Source organism: Hyaena hyaena, unplaced genomic scaffold, assembly GCF_003009895.1.
Source record: "Hyaena hyaena isolate Hyena2069 unplaced genomic scaffold, ASM300989v1 scaffold_733, whole genome shotgun sequence".
In the NCBI taxonomy this organism is placed as follows: Eukaryota; Metazoa; Chordata; class Mammalia; order Carnivora; family Hyaenidae; genus Hyaena; species Hyaena hyaena.
The window spans coordinates 765,499-780,350 of record NW_024081367.1 but is presented as its reverse complement, the minus strand read 5'-3'; the positions used below and the strand labels follow the sequence as shown (position 1 = coordinate 780,350).

The following is a 14,852-nucleotide window of genomic DNA, read 5'->3' as shown; positions in this document are numbered from 1 at the left end:
ACGGCAGCTGCTTCACCTTTGTCTGGCAACCTGAAGCCAAAACCAAAACACTATTCTGGGGACAGTTCACTTTTAAAAGGAAACTGCATATCCTTCAGAAGCCCAGCTGGGCCTCCAACTAGAAACCCAGCTGCCACAGAAGGAAAAGATGGTGCCACCACTGGTCCTGTCTTCCCTGGACCAGCCCCAGCCTCACAGGGGGAGGAGAAGGAGCTGGGACCTCCTTCTGGGTTCACTCACCAGCCCCCTACTTTTTCTTAGTGCAGATACAGAACAAGGAAGGGAGGTCAGGTTTCAGACTAGTGAAGACACCTCCCTCTGACTCTCCAATGTTCTGGGCTGAATTGTGTCCCACCCAATTTCACAGAGTCCAGTCATAGCCCCTGGTAGCTCACAATGAGACCTTATTTGGAAATAGGGGTACTGCAGGGGCGCCTGGGTGGTTCAGTTGGTTAAGCGTCCAACTTCGGCTCAGGTTATGATCTCACAGTTCATGAGTTCAAGCCTCATTTCGGGCTCTGTGCTGACAGCTCAGAGCCTGGATCCTGCTTTGGATTCTGTGTCTTCCTCTCTCTCTGCTCCTCCACCACTCATGCTCTCTCTCTCTCTCTCCTTGAAAAATGAATAAACATAAAAAAAGAAATAGGGGTACTGCAGCTATAGCAAGTTAAGAGGAGGTCATATTGGAGTGGAATGGGGCTCTAAACAGAAGTGACTGATGTCTTAATGAAAAGGGGAAATTTGGACAGTCTGTCTCTGTCTCTGTCTCTCTCTTACGCGCGCACACACACACACACACACACACACACACGTGCACACAGAGAGAACACCACGGGAACACTAGATTTCTGCCACAAGCCAAGGAATGGCCGGAAGCCAGGACACACCCTGGGACAGATCCTTCCCCTGCACCTTCGGAGGGAGCACAGTCCTCTCCACACCTTGATTTTGGACTGCTGGCCTCCAGAACCGTGGGACCGTATTTTCCTATTGTTCTTCACCACCCAGTTTGTGGTTCTTTCTTTCTTTCACCCACCACAGCAAATCAATAATGCAGGTTAAAAACCCAGACACCAAAAGCAAAACCAAACTAAACAACCACAAAACAGACAAATGAACAACAGCAACGACAAAAAACAGGGGAAAGGGAGCCTACATATTACATCTTGGGGTGTCGCATGTGTCCCTGGCCAACTTGCTGTTTTAGGGAAGACTCAGTGGGGGTCAGTCCGGAGAGCCACCCATGGTAGACCAGATGTCTTGAATGACCAACATCCAGTCCATTTGAAATTACCCTCTGCAGAAAGGAGGCAAACTACAATTTCCCTAAAGCAGGGCTTCTCAATGTGGGCATTGTTAACATCTGGGGTCGGATCGCTCTTTGCTGTGGGGATGCTGTCTTAGGCATGTGATGTCACAACATCCCTGGTGTCCACATGCCAGATGCAGACAGCACACCCTTCCTTAGCTGCAATGACCGCCAAGTCCAGATGTCTCCTTAGGGGGCTAAGGGGTCAGCAACATCTGCCCTGGTTGAGGACACTGTCTTAAAGAAGCCTATTAGGCTTCCTTAGACCCCTTGCTTCTGAAGCTAACACTCAGGAGACAAGCCCAGGAGACACGTCTGTCTAAAAGGCTCTCTTTAGAGGTGAAAAAAAAAACACCTACAAACCAGAGTTCCAGTAGACTAGTGGGCTGTGGAATCTAGAATCCTGCAGTCTTTCTCAGCCTGGATCATTCGTGTGGCTGGTTTTGCAGCAGATCTGACATGCACCTTTGACTCTTAGACTCCTGAACTGGCTTTCTCTTGAGGGAAGTAATTTGGGGACCTCGCAGCTCCCTGCAAACCTATGTTGCTGCCTTCTTTGTCCATCCAACGTTTGCTGGAGACACTTGCTAAAGAGATCCTGGTTAACACGTCACATCCCTGAGACGCTCAGCCCATCTTCCCCGTGGCTGGAGAAAAGCTCCTCTGTCCACTGTGCAACACCAGGAGGCTTCTGGCGTATTTGGAAAACTGTCACCATCAACTCTACCAAATTTATTCAACCATTTTGGGTCCCCATATCTATTTCTTTGGCTTCTGTTCCAAAGCAAGAGCTCTTATGCACTAGTAAATAGATACTAGAATCCCAATTTCCTCCTCTCACTGGTGAGCAAATTGAGTTTATTTTAATGGTATCCAGGCTGTTGATTTGTTTAAATCAATTAAATGACCAAAGTGGTATTGTTTTTTCTGCTTGTTAAAGGCAGTTATGTATCCCATTCATCAATGTGTCTCAGGGCATTAAGCCCCTCACTGATTCAGGGAAAGTTTCCCTGGGGGAACCCGTGGTCACTTCACCATTGGCCAGCTCACAGCCTCAGAAACAAATGGAAGCTCCTGGGGCGCAGTGTATACGAGGAGCAAAGACAAAGGCACCTCTCCCAGCTAAGACAGAAAGAAAGCATGTGTATTACCTCGGGTCCTGTGTGCTGGAGAACGCAACACATAAATTGTCTATTGATTCTGCAGTGGCTGTGGGGTGGGGAAGGAGAAAGACTACACCACCTGCTTTCCTGGGCTAATTAGGAAGAAAGAATACTCAGTCCTAGTTGCAAGGATACTTTCAATTGTTGGTCTCTCTGCATCTTTAAAGGTTTTCCTTTTTAAGAAAAGATGGCTTAGAACTTCTTTCTCCAGTGCTACAGACCTTTGGCTGGGGTCCTGATGTGCATGTCATCTCTTTTATGTCGACAGGTCCTCTGGATCCATACCTCTTATCTTTCCCAAGCTGGTCCTTGGCCTTGGCAATGACTTCACCCGATAAAGAGGACCAGAACACTTAGCAGCAGAGTAATCATGTCATGGACCCTTTTCTTTGCAGAGGGGGATGAGGTTGTAGTTGAATGAGAGTGGATGGGGTGCACCGCCCCACCCATCCTGGGCTGGAGGTGGTTCACAAAGCTATGAGCCCTCATAGTATCTTGGTCTGCCCCATCATTAAATGGGGCAACTGATGATTCATAGGACTTCGGTGGCATGTTCAAAGAATTCCAAATATGTGAAAATACACCAGACATGTCCAAAAGGGCTTAGCAGGTGAAGAGTGCACTGGGGCTGAGCAGCGCGGCTTCACTGAGGGGCTGCCTTATTATTGTCCTTGGTTTCCTAGACTAAGTGCGAGTGCCAGCTGGCCTAGGCACGTGAAAACCTGAGCAGCTGGGGCAAGGACTTCACCTTCCAATCTACATTAGGATGAGCAAAGCCCCTACCTCCTTCCAGCATCCCCTGAAGGTAAAGATCAGGGTTTCTCAAACTTGGCACTATCAACACTCTCTGTTGGCTGATTCTTTGGGGGGGCTGCCAGCACTCTGGATAAGGGCTGGCTGCAGGGCCCTTATCACCCCATAAATAGCCTGATCTGAACCGGTCTTTTGCTCTCTGAAAATTCTTTTCATTCCATGTATCCAATGGCTCCAACAATGGAGGCCCTTTGGAATTCCTTGCCTTGGCGAAGGCACACAATTATGAGCTTTTGGCTCACCTTTTCCCTTGGAGGTGGTTTCCTCTGCAGGAATCTCTGCTGACGTGAACTGGGCCCAGACTGTCCATAAAAGGGCGATGGGAATGCCCAACCTGCTCTTCCGGACATGTGCAGTCTCAAGCACATTGTGGGATGGTCTAAGTTGGTCCAAACTCCATTAAACCCAACCCCAGGACCCACCCGTGGAGACTTGGGAATGTTTTCTTGCTGGTTGAAGTAGGAAAACTTTGCCTTGAACATAATGAAGACCTAGGGAGGAAATTTTAGAATCTATGATCTACAGCATAGAAACATAAATGCTCATATTCTTAGAGTAGGTCTCAGATAATATTGTTCAAAAATGTGTAAATGAACAAATAATGTTTTTTAAAAAGTCTTCTTGAGGTCATGGCCTCAACTCATGGCAATTCTTTTCTTATTTTTTTTCATATTATGTTTTTTTTAATAGCAACATCAGAGTAGTAAATATACACAGGAAAGTTGATATAGGTGTTGCATGTACAATGTTTTTCCAAATACATAGCTTTGAGATACAGAAACAACTTAAAAAATTCTGGATTAAAAGTTCACCTGTATGGAAATCACACCCAGCCCCCCACCCCCACTGAAATATAGCATGTCATTTCTGTTTATTAACATGATTATGATATGCATTTAAGGAAAAACACAACAGTAAGCTACAATAGTTTAACTCTTGCAAGTAGATGGTATATAAATATGTCTATAAGGACAGCTGTGGTATAGATATATGTATAACACTTACACAGAGAGGTTTTTGTTTTGCTGTTGAAAAATAACAAGTGCTCCATGTAAAAGTATAAATAAACAGTTAACAGTTTATTGTATCAGAAAATAATTTAGGAAAATCAAAATAAACCCAGCTTTACTATACATGAGTAAGGGGGGGAAATAAAGTTTTACAACATTTAACTTAAAACCTGTGGAAATAGGCCCTGGTGGCCATCAGCATTTAATTTCTCATCTTGTAGTTCAGGTTCATGGTCTGTGAATTTTCCAGTTCCATGGGTGAGCTAGGAGGAGGAGAGAGAGATGGGCCCATCTTTAAATTTATAGAATGAGACCTGGTGATTTCAAGTGTCATTCAAATGTACTAAGAATGTTGAAAATGGAAATGGATCCTTCTGTTTCTCAGATATGTGGCTTTCACAGAGATGCCCCATGTGAAAAATCCAGCCAATAATCTGGATGTTTCCTGGGGATTCTGTTTAGCCCACCCTAAAGCCCATGTGTGCCCAGTGGCTTGATGATGTGAAAGCAAAACATGCAAATGGTTGACCGCCTTTTTCTTTCATAGTGGCACTCATGATGATGGCATTAGTCAATGGCAAGTTAAACTGGCAAAGAGGCATTCTAAAGCCATTTGGACTTCCTTTGTAGAGAACAGACATAGAAGCCAGATTTGTCAATTGCACAACCATGGAGAGATCTCTGCAACATGTCTCCACCAGTTTAGCATTGAATGGACAGCATCCACTGAATTAAACAATAACTGAAGGGTTTCAGACATTTCTTTTCGGTATTTGGTATTGGTATTTTCTAAATGTTTTGCAGTAAACATTTATTCCTTTTGGGAAAAAATGTAAAAATAATTTTAAAAGAGAATCCATGCTTCTTCCTCCAATGTCCAGTTTAACACTTTCTGGGTCTAACTCAAGTTCAAGAGTCCTGATCAATAGCATATGTAGAGAGACTGAAAGCCTTAATCTCTTGCTGATCCATACCTCAATCAATCAACAAGGTTATTAAAGCTCAGGGAAGGCTTTGTTGCTGTTCTTCTGTTCTTTTGAATAGGTTTTAACTGAAGGGTAACCGAGTTCTGGGCCCTATCATCCGCCATTTTGCTTGTCCAGGGAATGTAGGAGGAGGCAAGGATCCAAATGGGGTGCCAGAACAAAGGGAAAACAAAACAAAACAAAACTCTAGTCTTTAAGAAAACAATTACCTGGAACCCAAAGCTGGTCACACATTTTCCCCAAGTCTCTTTTTCATTCTAAAACTTCACAAGCTCCCACAAGTCCCTCTCACCACAACTGGTGGTGAGTGCTTCAGGGAGCAGCAGATGCCGTGGATGGTGTCCCGTCTTCCCACCGAGCAGTACAAACACGGGGGTCTCTGGAATGTTCGCTGAAGCTCAAGCCCTTTCATGTCATCTTGGGCTGGGAATTCATCTTTAAGGATCAATTTTATGGTCAGTTGACTGAGGACCAACTTTGCTAACGGCCTTTCACCCTTCTGGCTTCTGAGGAAGCAATCCAAATGCAAGTGAAAAGCAAACAAAAACCGTATCTTTTAATGAGTCTGGAGGTCATGACAGTTCAGTTCAAGAAGCGTGTGGCCAAGTGTAGGATCTCTCATGCCAGTTGACTTATGAGAGCCGGCTCCCCACTCCTGTCTTTAAGGCCCTTCTCTGGGAGAAAAGTTTGTGCTTGTATTTGGAAGTGGCGTAATACCCAAGAGCACCTTAGCTCCCTCCTCTCTGGGCTTCAATGCAAGTTCATGTTTTCCTTCTAGAAACGCATCAAGAAAAGCACTCGTGTTGCTTTGTAGACCTTAAGTTGTAGGCACTCATATAATATGGTATTATAAATCCATATGCATAAGAGACAGAATGCAGGGTGGAGTTCCCAGCCCAAAATAGACTTTGGAGGCAGAGGGGGACGGGCCCTTCCGGTGGAAAGCCTGGTCAAGAACAGTGTTGTGGGCTTGCTGTCGCACCCGTCCATGGATTTCAGCAGAGCCCCTCTCTCCTATACCCGCTGATCCCTCAAAGTTTGGAAATTGAAGTTGGGGTGTTACACGGCTTTGAGATTGGCCCTTTTGGTTTGAAATGATTGAGGAGGAAAGGGCAGATGGTTCTCTTGGAAATGGGACAGTGGCCCAGTCACATTTGCCTTTGCAGTTCCCTGCATAATGATTTGAAATAATTATATGGGGGTCCTCAAGGGGACCCCTTCCTAGATTTTTAGTGGCTACAAGTCTTCATGGTACACGATGGTACCAAAAAGTAGATGTTAGCACTGCATAGGGTTCTTGCCTCTCCCATGGCTAGTGTTCTCCCCAATCTCCCGGAAGCAACAACTTGCTGGATTCATTAAGACTAGCACTGACAGTTCCCAACCCAAAAGCTTCAAGCATCAACACTAAAGCATTTTATGGCACAACCTCAGAAATCCGACCTCATAAGAATGAAGTTTGTAGGGATTTGTTATTTGGTGTTGCAGATATCTTGGTGTTGATTTATGTGTGAAAATCCAGGTCTCCAGGGGTTTCTGTTTCAAGAAAGAGACCACCTGGGACAAAACTAATTAACGTTCATACAGAATTTCCTAAAATCTGATCCTCCACATCATTCCTACCACACATTACTCAGCAGATGTTTCACTGTGAGATTCAGCCACAGAGGATGTCTTAGCAACTCTCGTGGCTTATTATATTAACCTACTTAATTCACACTATTCCTGTACAGGTGTGTTCCGATTCTATCCTATGCAGAAGAGATATGACCTTTATACCTCCACTGACCATCATCTCACTACTCACTAACTGTTTAAACTACCCCACCCCAAGTGCTCATAAACCTATGTGTCCCATATGTGTAAGCCTGGCCCAGTTTAAACCATATCTCTTAAGCTGTGATTGTTCCATTCATGACTTAGATTTATGGGTTCATTCAAAACTGTTCTCTTGATTCCGTGCACAGTAACTCTTGGAGCATTTAGCAAAGAATCCATCAAAGTGGGAAATGCAACAGAACTACAGGTAAGATTTATTCTCCCATCCCAGTTCCAACCCAGACACGTGGTGTAGCCAAGCTGACCATTCTCTTCAATTGCCTTTGAAGCTGGGCATGGGCTGTGCCATTACAAGGGTGGAGTGTAGACTGGTCACTGGCATGGTGTCTGAAAAGTCATGGAGAGAAGCCCCTCACTCCCACACCCCTACTGCCCCAAGGAGCCCATGACAAGCATCTCTCCTCTTGTTCCTGGGTCATTCTACGATCATGGTGCCATTGTGTGCACAGCTTTCTCTTCTGCTGCTGCCTATGTGATTCACTCCCCTAGGCCAAAGGGAAATGGAGTGCAGGGGAGGATGCTGTACAAGCACATCCTAGCTTGGCTGTTTCTGTTCTGGTGTGGCAGCTCCTCTGGTAAAGTGCAGGCACTACCAACGGCCCTTTGGCAGAAAGGGAGACTGTCTAGAGTTGAATCCCCAGTTGGAGATTGCCTGCTCATACGGTGACTGATGTGTGTTCCAGAAATTGGCGGTAGTGTGTTTGCTGGTTTTGGATCTTTCTCAAATCATTTGAGGTCAAAAAGATTACTTCTGTTTGCTTGGTGGCTGGGGTGATCTAAACAGTGATGATTCCCTGCCTGTGCCTCTATTTACTCATTCCTTATTTTCAAATGCAAAGTCTAACCCCAGAAATGCAAAACTGTGCACATCCATGCTCCACAGTATTTGGAAGGATGGGATGGCAGCATATTCCAAACTGTAAACAACGATTTAAGACCTCACCAAAACCCCAAGAATAATGCTGAATGCAACTAACACACAGATCTTGGCTCAGAGTAGGGGACGAAGAGCATTTGTCTTCATAGCCGGAAGCACATCAGTGTAAGATAAGTCAGGAAGAATAATCAAAAACTCTCAGATGGTGAGAGTTTTGCTCATTTATGTGGGCTGTGCTATTTACATTGGAAAACAAACAAATGATCAAAAAACAGTATGGCATAGCAAATTGACAAACTGCACCAAAATAACCATTCCAAAATTACATGAATCATGGCGTGTTTTGGAGTATCTGCTTACTTAAAAGCAGATGTTGTTTAAGAAGTACGTTGCTAAGTGTGATCAATATTGAGGGTGAGCTTTGGAGAAGGCAGCTGCCTTCTCTTCTTCTCTCACCACGAGGGCAGACTCTCCCTGGGGACCCCAGTGCTCTGTGGGCTGCGCCTCGGGCCTTGGATTCCTTTGTCCTCCTTGAGCAGATGAATGGTGAATTCCGGAAAGCAACAGAGTGGCTTCTCTTCCAACTGCATCTGTGAGTAGTTTCTTCTTAAGGGACTCATGCCGTGAAACAAGAATGGCCCTGGAATCTCAAGAGAACTCAGGATGTTCAGTGCCTTTCCCTGCTTGATATAGGGGTGACTCCGTGGAAATGAGAGGGAAGATAGGTCAGGGGAGAATGGACCCTCAACTCATGCTGGGGCCTCCCTGATGAAACAAGGTGACGGTGTCATAATATGGACAAAGAAAGGCGTGTGCTGAAGGCATGGAAAGACCCATTGCTTCAGGTCCCGACCCTGAACCTCAGCTCTGGCTCCTTGTCTTATCTCCCAAGAGACTGGGGTCAGCCCAACTTCCTGAGCTGCTGAGGATACTGGACCATCTGGGAGAAGAGGCAAAAAAAGATGGAATGGCTCCACAGGCGATAAGAGTCAAATAGAGACCTTTCAAGGCAAAAGGGTCAATTATCTGATGTGTGGATATCATATGACAAATGGGGATGGACAGGCATGCTCAAAGTTCCTGAAGACCAAAGCCGGTAAGGAAGATTCTGGCTGAAGCTGAAATGTGGCTGAGAAACAGCGATATATCTGTGAGATGCAAGAGTGGTCCAAGATGTCAAGGTCACAGGAGTAAGTATGCAATTCCTGGGGGTCAAATTCAGAGTTGGTGGGATTTGCTGATGAGACCAGGTTCCTAAATGCTCCGTGAAGGACCGGGATGAACTAGTCAAATGCAGCACAAGACATGCACCCCGACTCAGGATGGAGAAGGAGCAGAAACACGCAGAAGAAACCATGGTCTGCCTCCTGTGCAAGAAGGACACTGATTGTGGACACTAACAGCCCTCTGACGTGCCCCCGGGGTCCCTACACTTCCACACTGCGCATGAGCAAGTTGCGGCCGAGTAGGAAGACTAGACGGGCACATGGCCCGGCTTTGCCCTGGACCCCGCTCGAATCCGAGCCCAGTAGGGAACAACCAGGAAGCTTTCCCAGCTGAGCCCAGAGCCCCTCCCCCTTGGCATTCAGAGCTTGTCAACCAAAGTAATTACACCCATTCTTTCAACCAGATAAAAATGACATCAAGTGCACGACGATTAGAAGTAATTAAGCCTAGAAACAGACTTGACTGGAAGGCACAGTGCCTGATGCCCAACCTAGCTGTTCTGAAAACGTTAATGGTGGATGACGGACTACGGTCCGTGTGCGGCGGGGGCCTGTGACATGAGCATCACCAAGGGACAAGATGGAGGTGGACAGAAATTGGGGGAATTACCAAGCCATAATGCCCTTCCTCTGAGTACCTTTCTTGAGGGAGGAAAAAAGCGACAGCAAATGTGAGGACCCAACAGATGGAACTCTGGCAGAGCAACACAAGGCCGCCACCAGTGAACTTGAACTCTGGGAGGCTGAGGGGAATCGGGCGATGCAGAGCAGTATCCCAGGGCTGCGTAGGGAGGGGTGGCCTGGCCACAGCCACCACACCGACCCTCAGGACGGCTGCACCCGAGTGTGTGGGCCTGGCTCAGAAGAGGCCTGTGCTTGTCTCTTTACAGACTTTCTCGTGGGTGGGGCTGAGTTTTGTAAGTTGGCTTCCTTTCCTTCAGTATCCCCTTGTACAGAGATGATGCTTCCACATGTGTCCAGGGGGCCACCTAGAACCTAAAATCCCTGCACACACTCCCTCAATCACCGTGGAACACTAGCCTTCCCCGAGGTGGATTTGTTTTGACTAATGTGAACTCAGACCCAGACTTCCTGGTAAGGAATGTGCAAGCATTGGGGCATCTGCGGGTCGTGCCTGTATGAAGCGCCCAAGCCCTGAGTGCCTGCCCGAAGGGCTCTGTTTGTTTGGTGGGGGGGAAGGGGGTGTTATTTTAAGCTTCCTTCAAAAGCTCAATGTCACTTGGGGCTCTGGAAAGGGTTCAGGCAGCCCGAGGTCTGAGGAAGGGGCTGAGCAGCCATCACACGTGAGGTGTGGACACCAAACTGTGTCAGGAATCCTGAGTTCCCACTGTGGGTGAATGAACAGGCCACCTGGCATCCCCTCCTTCCAGGTGGGGCTTCCCGGAGCTCAAGGTGTCAGAGAGCAGAGAGTGCGGACAGCCCTGGCCTTGCACTCACACTGAGCCGTGCTAACTTGAGTCAAGCAGTCCCCTGGGCCACCTCCAGCAATCCGCAGGTAAGGAAATGCATGAGCCAGGTGACGCAGGGAGAGAGGTGCGCCCTGCAGGGCCACGCAGGTGAGACCCAGGAACCCAGAGATGCCGGTGGCTGGGGGTTTCTGTACTGTCCTCCATACGGGCCAGAGCTTCAGGGGAAAACAACAAACCCAAAACCCAAAACAGAAAAAGGACTTCCCCACGTGGTGAGCAATTCCAAGTAATACAGACTCAACACTAAGGGTTTTCTTTCTCGCCTGGCATCGCTTTCCTTTCCCATATTCCAAGACAGAGGTGCAGAAGGAAGTTTGGCAAGCACATTTTAAGATGTTGTAGAGGGAGACCAGGCCCCGGGGGAAAGCACTGTGAGGCCACCAACCCAGCCAACAAGTGCGGGCAAGGTTAACCTGGTCTGCAGGGCATTTCAGAGATTGGCTAACACACAATACTGATTCAGTCAAAACACACGTGGGCCATTCATAGAAGGCAGGCCACATGCATCTAATCTGGGGTCCCCACGAGGAGAAAACAGCTGCCTTTACAGTGCCCCCTACTGACGGCCCGGATGGGGCAGGAGGGCACCATTAATTACATGCCCGGAACTGGGAGGGAGTTGCCTGCCCTGGACAGGACAGTATTTTTAACGAATTATGTATGTGTGGTTGGATTTGCTGTAATGAGGCTCCAGCCTCAGGCCCCTATTTCCACTGGGAAGTCCAACTTAGGATTCTTCACGGCAAGACACAAATGTTGACCAACTGGCGGGTCCCCATCAAGATTCAGAGTCACGCACGGGCCTCAGAAAGAGCAGGCAGCCCTGTCCGCCACCAGCACGTGGGATAGAAACGCGGAACACGCGAGGGCCACCACTCCCATGGGGCACACCTGGGTCCTCCGCTCATGGAACTGTTTCTCATTTTTGAACAAACGGGGGCCCTCGTGTATTTTTGGGTTCTGTTCTGACATACGCACACACGTGATAAGGATATATTCCTTTAATTTTTGGAACTGGAAAATTTTCTTTAATTCGGTCTATGCTTTAACACAAAGATGGCCAAGAATCCGCCACCCGCCCGGTCTGATGCTCCACCCCCTTTGTAAGCAGCCGGCTACATAATGTGTGCGTGGTTGTTAGGTAGCTTCTTCAAACAATTAAATGAAAAACGACCATATTTATGTGTCTATATATATATGTATATATATATATATGTATGTATGTATATAAAACCATGGCATTCTTAATTCTGGCTCAACATAATACATTATGCATCTAGTGCCACTCACCAAATACCAGCAAATGCAGGATGTGTCATTTAGGGGTCCCTTTGCGTGGGTCCAGACTGTCCCCTGGGATGGATGGCAATGGGGTACCAGGTCACCGGATGGAATATGCTCACTCGTGGAACTGCGTTTCCAATATAGGCATCTATATGCATGTGTGTGTTTGCGTGTGGGTGTATGTGCACATGTATGCGCGCGTGTGTGCGGTATGTTGCCAAAGTAGAAAACACCGGTTTATCCTGTTCATACTAAGCATGTTAAATAAATCAGATTTTGTAACCGATAACATTTTTTTAAAAAGGAACATTGAAGATCTTCAAAAATTGCTACAGTACAAAAAAAGTGTGTGTGTGTCTGTGTGTATTTATATATTTATATATGTATATTAACCAGAAATAGCGACTCTACCGGAAGATTCCCACCCCTGTTTTCTGTGAGATTCCTACCCGTGGTTCGCTTGGCTTCGGCTCTGTCACCAAGTCTTTCGGGTCAGTACATGGCACATAATGGTATTATTGGCACAGTTCAGAATCAGTACAATCCCAGGCTCCAGGTACTTCCTGCTGGACTTCCTGCTCGTCTCCAACTTCCTTCCTGCTTCACTTCTTTCCATCCTCCCAAGAAAAAACTCTGGCAGAAGGCAGTTCCCCATAGGCTTGAGCATTTTTATAAAAATATATTTGGCCTATAGTGTCCTGCTCTTTGAGCTTCCCACCGGCAAACTGAAGCGGTAGGTATGGACCTCCCCGTACAAAGTTGAGTTGTAGGTTTTGTGTGTGTGTGTGTGTTTTTAATTATTTTTATTTTTTTTTTTTTTACAGGTTCACCAACGGAATCCTGTGTGGAAAGAAAACAAGAAGAGATTAAATAGCAGGGGAGCGGAGGGTGGGAGGACCCTGTGGGGCCGAGTGTCCCCGGAGCAGGAAGGGCCGTCTGCCAGCCCTGGTCACAGGAAAGGGCGCAGTGCCGGGTGTCCCGGGGGCCTCGTGCTTATCGCGGTGTCGATGGGGGGGCCCACCCCAGGAGTGGGTGTGGGCTTCCTAAGAGCGGGGCTGGGGCCACCCCTGCATGAACTATGAGGGGGCCATGCACCCCAAGCCTGCAGGTGACTGAAGGCATCCAGCGCTATGCGGGCTCCCCTTCCGGCTCCTACCCCCCAAGGACAGAGGTGCCGCCCGCTCCGTCCCCGGACGGCGGGAAGCTGCAGTCCCTTTCAGCCCTCCGCTCAGCTGGAACTGGGACTGCGAGACATGAGTGTGTTGTGTCAGGAAAGCCACCTCCTGGGGCTTCCCGAGAGGCGACCTTGCTGAAGACACAAAGCAGGTGAGTCCCACGCGCGCAGGCCGAGTCGTCAGGCAGCAAGGGGGGGGAGGCTCTGACGCGGCCCGGGCACAGCCTCAGGACGTAGGAGCCTCGGAGTCTTCCGCGCCCGTGACCGACCCCAGAGGCCAGCGCGTCCGGGAGGCTCAGGCAGCCACAGCCGTCTGGGCAGGGCCAGGGGCGGCGGGCCGTGTCACGGCTCCGCCTGGGGGCGCTTTCGCCGAGAGCCACAGCTCTAGCGGCCAGGACGGGCCTGTTTCTCTCTGCTGCCACTTGGATCCCCCGCACGCCGTAACCACAGAAATTGAGGACCCTCGACCAGTATAAAGGTGGGGGGACGCCGCACCCTCATCTCTGCCCCTGATACAAATGAGGGGGGCCAGCAGCTCCCAGATGAAACCGAGGGCAGGGCCTGTGAACGCAGCGCTCTCCGAGCCCCCCGGGTGACTCTGATCACGCGCCGGGCTCAGGCCCCTCACCCCTTCTCAACAGGCCACAGCGTGGGCTCCTTTGTCCTGAGTTAGATGAGCCCGCCGGGTGATCCCGGGGTCTTCAAAAGGAAGATCGTCTTCAAAAGGAAGCCAGTAAAACAGAAAGAAATGTCCCTCCTGTTTATCCATCTTCATTCTAATCTGTGGAAAGCTAACAATTTTGGAGACAGATACTCTGTGACTCCACTCATGCGAGGTCCCCAGAGGAGTCAAATCCACCGACACAGAGGGTGGCCCAGGGGGCGCCGGGGCATGGGGAGCGGGTTGGGGGGGTGGGTGTTTCATGGGGAAGGAGAAGTTGAGGGACATGAGAAAGTTCTGGAGACGGATGCTGGGGACGGCTGCACGCCAGGGGGACTGTACTTAACACCACCGAACCGTACTGATAAAAATGGTAAAAAAGGTCCATTTCGTGTTATGTATTTTTCACCATTATTTTAAAAGCTAAAAAGTCAAAAAAGTATGAGGACACTGAAGCCTGGGCCTGGCGACCCTCTCCCTGGTTTGGGTGGCCTGGGAGCCTCTGTCCCCTGTCCCAGCTGTCCCCTGGCCCCTGTCCCAGCTGCCCTGTCCCAGCTGTCCCTGTCCCAGCTGTCCCCTGCCCCCTGTCCCAGCTGTCTTGTCCCAGCTGTCCCCTGTCCCCTGTCCCAGATGCCCTGTCCCAGCTGTCCTGTCCCAGCTCTCCCTGTCCCAGCTGTCCCTGTCCCAGCTATCCCCTGCCCCCTGTCCCAGCTGTCTTGTCCCAGCTGTCCCCTGTCCCCTGTCCCAGCTGTCCTGTCCCAGCCGTCCCCTGTCCCAGCTATCCTGTCCCAGCTCTCCCCTGTCCCAGCTGCCCTGTCCCAGCTGTCCCCTGCCCCGTCCCAGCTGTCCCTGTCCCAGCTGCCCCCTGTCCCAGCTGCCCTGTCCCAGCTGTCCCTTGTCTCAGATGTCCCCTGCCCCGTCCCAGCTGCCCTGTCCCAGCTGCCCTGTCCCAGCTGTCCCCTGCCCCCTGTCCCAGCTGTCCCTGTCCCAGCTGCCCTGTCCCAGCTGTCCCCTGCCCCC

At 49.0% G+C, this 14,852-nt stretch overlaps 1 protein-coding gene across 1 annotated transcript in view; it reads right to left on the bottom strand.

Moving 5' to 3' along the window:
* Nucleotides 1-12,810: 12,810 nt before the first annotated feature.
* AJAP1 (adherens junctions associated protein 1) overlaps nt 12,811-14,852 on the bottom strand; it is a 62,156-nt gene continuing 60,114 nt past the window's right edge. Inside the window, exon 7 of the mRNA XM_039218113.1 lies at nt 12,811-12,837. The gene's annotated coding sequence lies outside the window, so the exon portion shown is untranslated. The remainder of the gene's footprint in view (nt 12,838-14,852) is intronic.